Below are 9,008 nucleotides of genomic sequence, written 5' to 3' on the forward strand. Positions count from 1 at the left end.
TTTTATGTGCGACAAAAAAAATCTCCTGTATTCTACTGACTTTCGGGCATAAGAAGTAGGGTTTAAGACAAACATTTTCTTCTAAAGCAAACACATAGGCTTTGCTAAAGTCTTAACAAACTTGTGCTAAAATGCTTTGTGGTTTAATGAAACCAAAACTTAAACCTTCTGTAATCAGAAGACCCAATTAAAGGTACTTAAACTGAATGTCCACTCTTTTGACACCAATCATTTGCCCATTTTAATTTATTTTTCTTTTATCAGCCTTGGTTAGTTATCAGGCGGACTCTAAACCAGCCCTTAGTAAAAAAAACAAAAAGTAAAACACTGTATGTATTTCTATGTAAATGTATCCAATACAAATAAAGTGCAACCAAAGTCAACTTCCTTGTTTGTGTGCATGAATTTGGCAAATAAAGTCAATTTTGATTCTAAAGCTGATTCTGACAAATGTCACATTGAAGATGCATGATAATAAAAAAATGTCAGAGGACGTTGATTTATCTGGGAGCACATTTGCAAATAAAATATGTTACAAGTTACAAACACTTTAGACCTTTGATTTGAGCTCAAAAGATGGATTAGTTTTAGCCTATATACAGTTATCTTAAACTGGACAAACCACTAAATAATTCAAGAAGCTTTATGAAACTTTTGAATGTCTTAGATGCAAGTATACAAGTATTTATTTAAGGAAACCTGCTTTATAGTCAAACACTTCACCAACATAGGGGATGTTTTACTGCTTTCATTTTAACATATTATTACACTGAAAGCTATAAAAACAATATACAGTGTATATATGGCTCCCTCTTATAGCTCACCCATGAAACATGTTTAGTGCCATCCCATCATCATTAACATTGTTTCAAAAATAAAGCATACATCCGCCTCCCGATGGCTTCCTCGCCCTTCTGTACTTGATGAGGCGTCAGTAGATACAGCACCGCCTGAAGGCATGCTGATTGTTATGAGCAATCATAATCTTCCAAACAGTCACCTCACGCAGCGTTTCAAACTCTGTTGATAACTGTTGGCAGCACTTCAATTTCAGCAGACAGTTAAAGAAGGGGGAGACACGTGAAATGGAGTTCATACAAAAGTCAGCATCCAGTAACAATCTGTTCAAAAAAGTAAATATGTTACTGTAAAAAAAAAAAAAAACTGAAACAAATAGCAGCACGGCAGAAGATGAAACTGAGATGGAAAATGGATGAAGCATTGTGAAAGGGACTGTTCTCACCAGCACTTCAGAAAATGATCTTGGCTGTTGAAAGGCCCAGTTTAAAGAGGAGAGGAGAGGATAACACGGACAGATTATCACAGCAGATTTATCAAGATTGGCCTCTAAAATAGCATCGATTCACATCAAGCAGAAACCTGGTGAGGCAGGATGAAGTGCTTTAAGGAAGGGCAGCTGTCTTTACAACACTGCCCCAAATACTGTGAGGTATGAGATTAGCTTGGTGGTTTACATGACTCCTAGGATTACTACTTGGAGAATCCTCCAGTATTTACTGTTGCAGAGTAAAAAAAAAAAAAAAAAGCATTCTGACACTCAAAAACAGCAAATGTTTGAAAAAGTTGAACTTGTTCTTATGACCAAGTCCCTTTTCCACCCCAAAAGTTGCCACATTTCAGTGAATTTCCTGAAGGAAAGTATTTTTTTAATATTCAGTCCTCCAATCCCTCCAAGATTTCAAATGACAGAAAGTGAGGGAAAAGTCAATTAAAACCTGTCAAAACTGTGTGATTGGAGCGATCGCTTGAGAGGCACAATTTAATCACTGCTCAGGAGTTGAAATTCAGGGAACAGTGGAGACGTAGGCAAGCGGCGCAAAAGTTGGGTCTTTTTGTTATGTTGCTCCTTTTTTGAAAATAAAATTCACAGCTGAGAAATAATTTTCATAAATGGAATGTGAGCAAAGTTAATGAACTAAGAAATTTAATAAATTAGCATTAGAAGTCAAGATCTATTGAACAGCTCATTAAGCTGTAAATGAGGACACCTTCTTGACTTAGAATTGACTGTAGTTTAATAATCTTTTTTATTTTAAGATAAAGTGGCAGCTCTTGCTGCATTTTACGGTAAAATATGGAACCATGTATCATATGAGTACAATGCGTTACATTTAACAAGGGGTGTCATCTGCACATTTTGCTGAATACTAAAATGTTGAGCAATAAACCTTTGTCTCCACATAACCTGGTCTTCATCAAGAAGGAAATGTATTGTACAGCCATAAAAACAATGAATATTGAAATTATGAAACATACATATATCATAATAGGCATTCCCATTTCTTTTCAAAGGAGATAAGTGTTAGGTTCCGTGTTTCTGTGTGTTTAGTTTTGAGTTTCTCTGTGTTCAGTCCTGTGTTCCTGTGAGTCTCTGTCCTGTCCTCCCCGTTGATTACTCCCCAGGTGTGTCTCGTTCCCTTAATTACCCCGTGTGTATTTAAACCCACCTGTTGTCTGTGTTCCTCGTCGGGTCCTTGTCTATCGTCGTTTGTTGTCGTAGTTCGCCAGTAGAACTGTAAAGTCCTGGTTTGTCTAACGTCTCAGTTTTTGTGTTACTTGCGCTCCAGTAGAACTGTTTAGTCCTGGTAGTGTCAGCTCTCGTGTCTAGTCCTATGATTCAGTTGCTACCGGTACTTAGCTGTGTGCTAGTTTCTGCCGTGCTGCCTGTATGGACTGCTGAGCTTTATTTTCACCATTAAATTCATTATCTTCACCATACCTGGGTTCTCAGCGTCTCTCCTCACCACCAACAACCCCACCATATGACAATAAGTAATTTTAAAAACATGGAGTCACATTCCATTTAAAGATGATAGTTTGCAATCTGGTTCCAAAGTTCCCAATTGACTATTGTAACTATTTCTTATCAACACAAAAACATTTTGAATGAGTGATTTTAGTTTCCCCACATGTGGGGCAATAAAGAACTGAACTGAGTTAATTTCTCAATATAGATAAAACTAGTGTGAACATTGTGCTGCAAGCAGATGCTCTATGAAAAATAACAGACTAAAACGTCTCTGCAAATGTAACTTACTCTATCAGGAACAATCCAAGTTTTTCTGATTTTTATTTTGATGCTTGTAATATACAAAGCAAAGCAAAGTAAGAGACAATATTATAATAGCTGAAGTATGCCAATTAATTCCAGTATGTTGAATCTATTATTATATTCTCTATCATCATCATCCTATTTCAGAAATACATCCACACCAGAGAAGCCTTTTTATATTTATTTCAACCCGGGAGGCCAACTCGCTGGGCATTCTCCTCCTTGGCTACAAAAGCATCTGAGGGATGGGACCTCGGTGCAGCTGCTTCCAATCACCACCCTCCATAAATACCCATGCTCAACACCCACTCATTGCCAGTTTTCCGATTCAGTGATATTTTTAGTCCTGGCCTCTGAATTTGCTAAGAAAACTTCAGTCTTGCTGCGGTGATTCTAAATGTTGAATTTTCTGTCTTTAGATTCAGTTGTGTCAGCTCCCAAACCTTCATCTGCTGCTACTCGTCTCCATTGTTCCCACAACTTCAACTTTGCTCTTATCTTCCATTAAACCTTTATAATGAGTCTGATGTTGGATTCCTCTCCCCAAGTATTTGACATGTTCCCAGGTAGATTAAATAAAATATCAAAATTCAAATCTTAATCTGACTACATTTAACTGGTTGCAGTCTGTACACATACAACACTGGTGAAACTATTCAGTCAATTAAAAGAGCATTGTATCTAAACTACATTTTTTTATATTGCACCTCAATAAATCATTGTCAGTATCAGATGCAGTTTAATCCAAGTTTACCATGTCTGTCTTCTCCCTTAAGTTATTTTAGGAATATATTTTATCAAAAAATATACTCTATACATTTTTAAGTGTTACCCATCATACTTTTTGTTTCATCATCAATTTCAGTTTTTATTCCCTCAACTTTAACTTGATTTAATATTTAATAGATGTGTGTGTAGCAGTCCAATTAACCTGTCTTTATATATATATATTTTTTTACATTCTTATCAATTCCCCTTTTCTATTAAAACTTTCAGCACCTTTTAAGTGCTTTTCCCTCCAATCTCATGCTCCCTTTATTTTCTCCATCTCAGCAGCTGACCCTCAGTTAAGCAAGGTGCAATACAAGGACAGCAGTTATCAAAAATACAATGAATCCAGCTCTGCAGCTCAGGCTTGGGATTTGGAGAAAATTATACAGAAACATGAAATAGTCCCAGTTTTTGCAGATGTACACGGTGAGTAGCGAAAGGCTTTATTACAGCTGCTTAAGTATTATATGAGGGAAGGGATACCATCAGGCCTGTAACTATGCTACATGCCTTGCCTTAAAATGAGCTCTGAACAGGGGAGCTGCACAGAGGCCAGCAGTCGAGGGAACAAAATAACAGAGAGCCAGTGAGAAGGAGACACTCCTCTCTGTTGATCATTCTCTGTGTCAAATCACAGATATTTACTGTCTGGTCTAATAAAGACATTTAAAACCATCACAAGTATCATCTGCAACAGAGAGGGAGCTGCTGTCACTGTTGGAAATTACACCTTATTCCCACAACTGTCAAAACTCTGCACCAATATGAATAAATTACAAATAAATATAGAACCCTCATCACTTTCACGTAAAAATGTCAGCAGTAATTGTTTTAAGCTACACTTTTCCGTCAATATCTTGACATTATGTCTGAGAACAACAAAAGGAAATGTTCTGACTACAACTAATGAGATATAAGGAATATTTTTGAGTCAAATACATCTACGGAGAGACTGTTACTCAAAAAAGTAGTGTACTTTGATCTTCTTTAATATTTTGCTGTCAGTATTCTATCCACACTCTTCGGCTCCCACTCAAGTACTTTTCATGTGTGTTCACTTGATGTCTTTCTTTTTTCTTTTGACAGTCCTGTTCAAATCCAGCAGACAAAAATACAAAAACTAAAGCAATTCTGTAGTGTAGTTTTTATAATTATCCTATTACGCATTAGGTTTTATGTTTTCAGTATCATAGCCATGAATTACTGTGAATAAATATGTTCTGTATCTATCAATGCGTCTCCATGACTAAAAACACTGCCACAAAATCACAACACACACTGATAAAAACAACTGCAGTAAAAGAAAAAAAAATCCACTATGTTTCCAGTTATCCATTATTTTGCCATGATTACTGGTAAATAACATAAAATTACTGATTTCAATGACCTTCTCTAAGTTTCCTTTCCTGTGAAGCATCATAGATCACAGTCTGGATGATACTTCACTTTTTTGAATTCCAAAATAGATTATGAAAAAAGAGCAGACAGCACACGTGAGTTCTTGAAAAGAAACACTTTGCATGCCAGCACATCCAGCATCCACATGAATGGTTTTCAGCATATTGAGAAGTGGCTTGGATGAGATTCAGCTCGACTACGTCTGATGTCACGCTTGTGAACCGGGAAAAGATGAACTGCTCCAACTGGGTTTAGGGGTGAGCTTTTCCCTTGAGTGGAGTTCAAGTATATGGGTGAGGGTTACACAGAAAGGAAATGGATGTTCCAACTGTTACCTTGTCTGGAGCATCGCAGATGTTATTTTATCCTTTGTGGATAAAATAAAGAGCCACAGCTCTGGAATTACTGGTGTATCTGGTTTTGCCCTACTTCAGCTTGTGAGAAAGTGGACATGATAAAAAGAACAAGATCAAGGATACAATTGGTTAAGATGAGTTTCCAAAACATAAACAATCTCCAATAAGGAGATGTGTTATCCAGGCCAAACATGTACCAGAGCTACTGCCATTCTGCAACTAAAAGAGTCAGCTATGGTGGTCTGAGTCTCCCACTGGGAGGAAACGCAGGTGGCAGACTCAGAACATCTTGGAAGAACTTTAAGGGGAGTGAGCATTTTGGGATTCTTCTAAATCAGAAAGTGTCCAAAGTGCCATTTGTGATCCCTCGATGGATTTTGTGCAGCTCCCACCTGCAATATCTGAATGACAAATGTTGCCCTCCTGCACAAACATTTGATGCAGATGGCAAGTTATTATGGACAACTAAAATTTCCTTATAATGGAATTGTTCGGAAATAAGATCACATATATCTGGTGAGTAAATATCTGGTGTTATTTATTCAAAAGCAAACTTCGGTGCACCCAAATCTGCTTTTATATTATTCATTAAATAAAGTAAGTGTATTTAAAGAAATCCTGTTCTTATTGCTGCAAATAGGCTGTTTTTCAATCAACTAAAATTAAACTTGTAGAGTTGAATTATCCTTTTCAAGTTTTGGGTCTGCAATCATCCGTCCATTTTCTGTACACCCTTGTCCTTAGTGGGCTTGGGAGGGATGCTGGTGCCTATGTCCAGCGAGACATTTAGGAGAACGGCAGGGAAACAGCTCTACCAACTGCGCCACTGTTCAGCCTGGTCTGCAATCATTTATAAATCAATTTCCTACAAAAAATAAAAAACAAACTATATATATATATATTTTTTTTTTTATAAAATATCACATCCTTAGTTTAATACTGAGCAGGGAAAGCAATTGTATAATATAAAAAAATAAAAGTTTTTGGTTAGGAAAGACTTTAATTTTATCAAAAATTCTTCTCTAGTTAACCTGGAGAGTGTTCCTCTGGAAAGGCCAGACTGGGCTGTATTTGCTGGACGTGTTCCCACTTCAACTTAATAATGGAAGACAATAGATGGATGAAACTGCATCCATTAAATTAAATTCAATAAGTTATTCAGATTGAAGTGCTTTTCTTCCACACAATCATGGAGCTCAAATGTAGAACTGAGAACATTATCTAATGTCTGTTAGAGTTGCATTCACCTCCTTTTTATCTGAAAGCGCAGATAATCTGCTGCTAATTACAAACACTTTTTTGATATATTTTGATTCTTTAGATTTTTCCAGGATGTCACATAGGGAAGTTTTTTGAGGTGTTGCCAAAAATACACTCCTACCTGTGGCTGCATTTAACTGTCGTAAGCTAACCAATCAGAGACTTGGCTGGTTTTGATATAATCTGGGCTTTCATAACTTGTTTAAATACACAGTGATGATAGTTCTATTATAAAATACAGAGACTTTTTTTTCCTCTTTTGTGATGTTGGGTATAATAAGTAAAACAAAAATGTGAAAGAGTAAATGTTTTGTTGTGAAAGAGTAAATGTTTTGTTTTGGTTTAAACTAAAACTCAACGTTCTCCAGATCAAGTTGGTCATTAAAATCTGCCTGGGTGTTTGTTCTAGGTAGAAATGAAAAAACCTTTGTGACCCTGGAAACTCTGACTTTGACTCTGTGCACCACGGTGAATTAATCACACTTAGGTTTTTGTTTCACCTTTGTTTTTCTGTTGTCAGGGCTACGTGATTGGAGGTCGATGTGCTTGTTTAAAAGTCAGCAAACATAAAGAGTGACAAAAAAAATCCTATCTAACTCAACTTCATGTTTTGTTTTCTTTTTTATTTGTCTTTCATGTCCACAAAGTAACAGTTTCAGATTATATTTGTCTGTTCTGTGTGGTCATTAGGTATGACAGTTGGCATGCTTACATGAAAAACGGAGTTTCCACCTGCAGGGACGTCGAGTGAAAATCAAAGTGAGAAGCCGGCACACGAAGTGAACTCCATTTGACTGACAGCGGTTCTCACAGGGAAAGAAAAAAGTATTAATCTGTAGAAACAGAAAGACGGACACAAAGTGACAAAAAAATCAACACGCTGTCAAGGATTAACTCTTCATAAAGAATTCTCATTTTCACCACATCCAGTGTCATCAGCGAGATAAGTTTTAATATCACAACCACTGTCTTCTCGAATAAAAGAAAAAAAAACCTGAGAACATGTAATATGTTTCACCCACATCATCCTTCTGCTGCCACTTCCCTTCCTGTGATGTTTTGTTTATTTGCTGCTTTTGTTCCTTCACCAAGAGCCTGAAGAAAGAGTCAAGCTGCCATGATGTGACAGTGGGGCTGTCACCTCAAGGTGCATGTGGGGTGAGTGGGCGACTGTGGGCTGAAGGGAAATAGGGGTGTGTGTGTGTGTGTGTGTGTTGGGGGGGGGTTGGTGGACAGAGACAGTCACATGCAAGTTTCATTAATTGGTATCACTTTACCCAAAGAGGACAAACTCTTTCATCCTGGCAGTCTAATTAGAGCTGCGGACACCTTTTTATGTGTTAAAACATGCATGTATGCATGAGTTTGAGACCCACGTAGATAGGAGGATGAGGAGCAGACGTTACACAGAATGAGGAGAGGTGGATATTACACATTCTCTGGGTCAACACTATCTTCTTTGCTACTAATCAACCTCTTACTGCAGTTAACAAAGAGCTTCTCCCGTTTCCCTTGATGTGAAACCAGAGTTCGTTTACACTCTTTTGCGAACCATATGCAATTTGGGTAAATATTGATCTAATTAGGAGAGGTAAAACAGTTAAGGTTTATTTTATATCTGTGGTCATTTATCTAAAACACTGTATACATAAATTACATTAACATTCAAACAGAATATAAAAACTGTTTAATATTTTGACTTAAAACAATAGCTAAGATCTCATAAAACACTGGTAGTGCTAGAAGTCAATTACCCGATGCAATCTGGGTTTCTTTAAACAGAAATCTTTTTGGCCGATTTAAATAATTGGTTAATTAGCAATTCATTTAATAACTGACTATGTACTGAGGTTGAAAGGAAATAAAAAGACATTTTTGGAGTTTAAATAAATAAATTAAAGATGATTTGGACCATGTACCATTCCACATTTATGACAGGCACAACCAGTTTAACATTTTATCGCCTCTTTTTCAGAGCTTAGAGATTTAATCATCCAAACACAATGGAAAGTTATAAATTGTGTGACTGGACCTGCGTAAGCTCCCACTGTGGTGACTCTAGTAATGTAACCAAACTCATTACCTCCCTGTTTAACTGCCAACCACTGACCACAGAGAGAGGGGAGTTCCAGAGATAGGATGCAATAGAA

The 9,008-nt window shown here is 36.9% G+C and overlaps 1 long non-coding RNA gene across 1 annotated transcript; it reads right to left on the reverse strand.

Moving 5' to 3' along the window:
- Positions 1-7,460: 7,460 nt before the first annotated feature.
- LOC106960979 (uncharacterized) lies at positions 7,461-8,032 on the reverse strand. Its single transcript, XR_001427689.1, has 2 exons — positions 7,881-8,032; positions 7,461-7,691 (listed from the first exon to the last, which is right to left on the reverse strand). It is a non-coding gene; the product is annotated as an uncharacterized LOC106960979 (long non-coding RNA).
- Positions 8,033-9,008: the final 976 nt, after the last annotated feature.

Source organism: Poecilia latipinna, unplaced genomic scaffold (assembly GCF_001443285.1).
Source record: "Poecilia latipinna isolate Pla-1442-1.1 unplaced genomic scaffold, P_latipinna-1.0 Scaffold1250, whole genome shotgun sequence".
Lineage (NCBI taxonomy): Eukaryota > Metazoa > Chordata > Actinopteri > Cyprinodontiformes > Poeciliidae > Poecilia > Poecilia latipinna.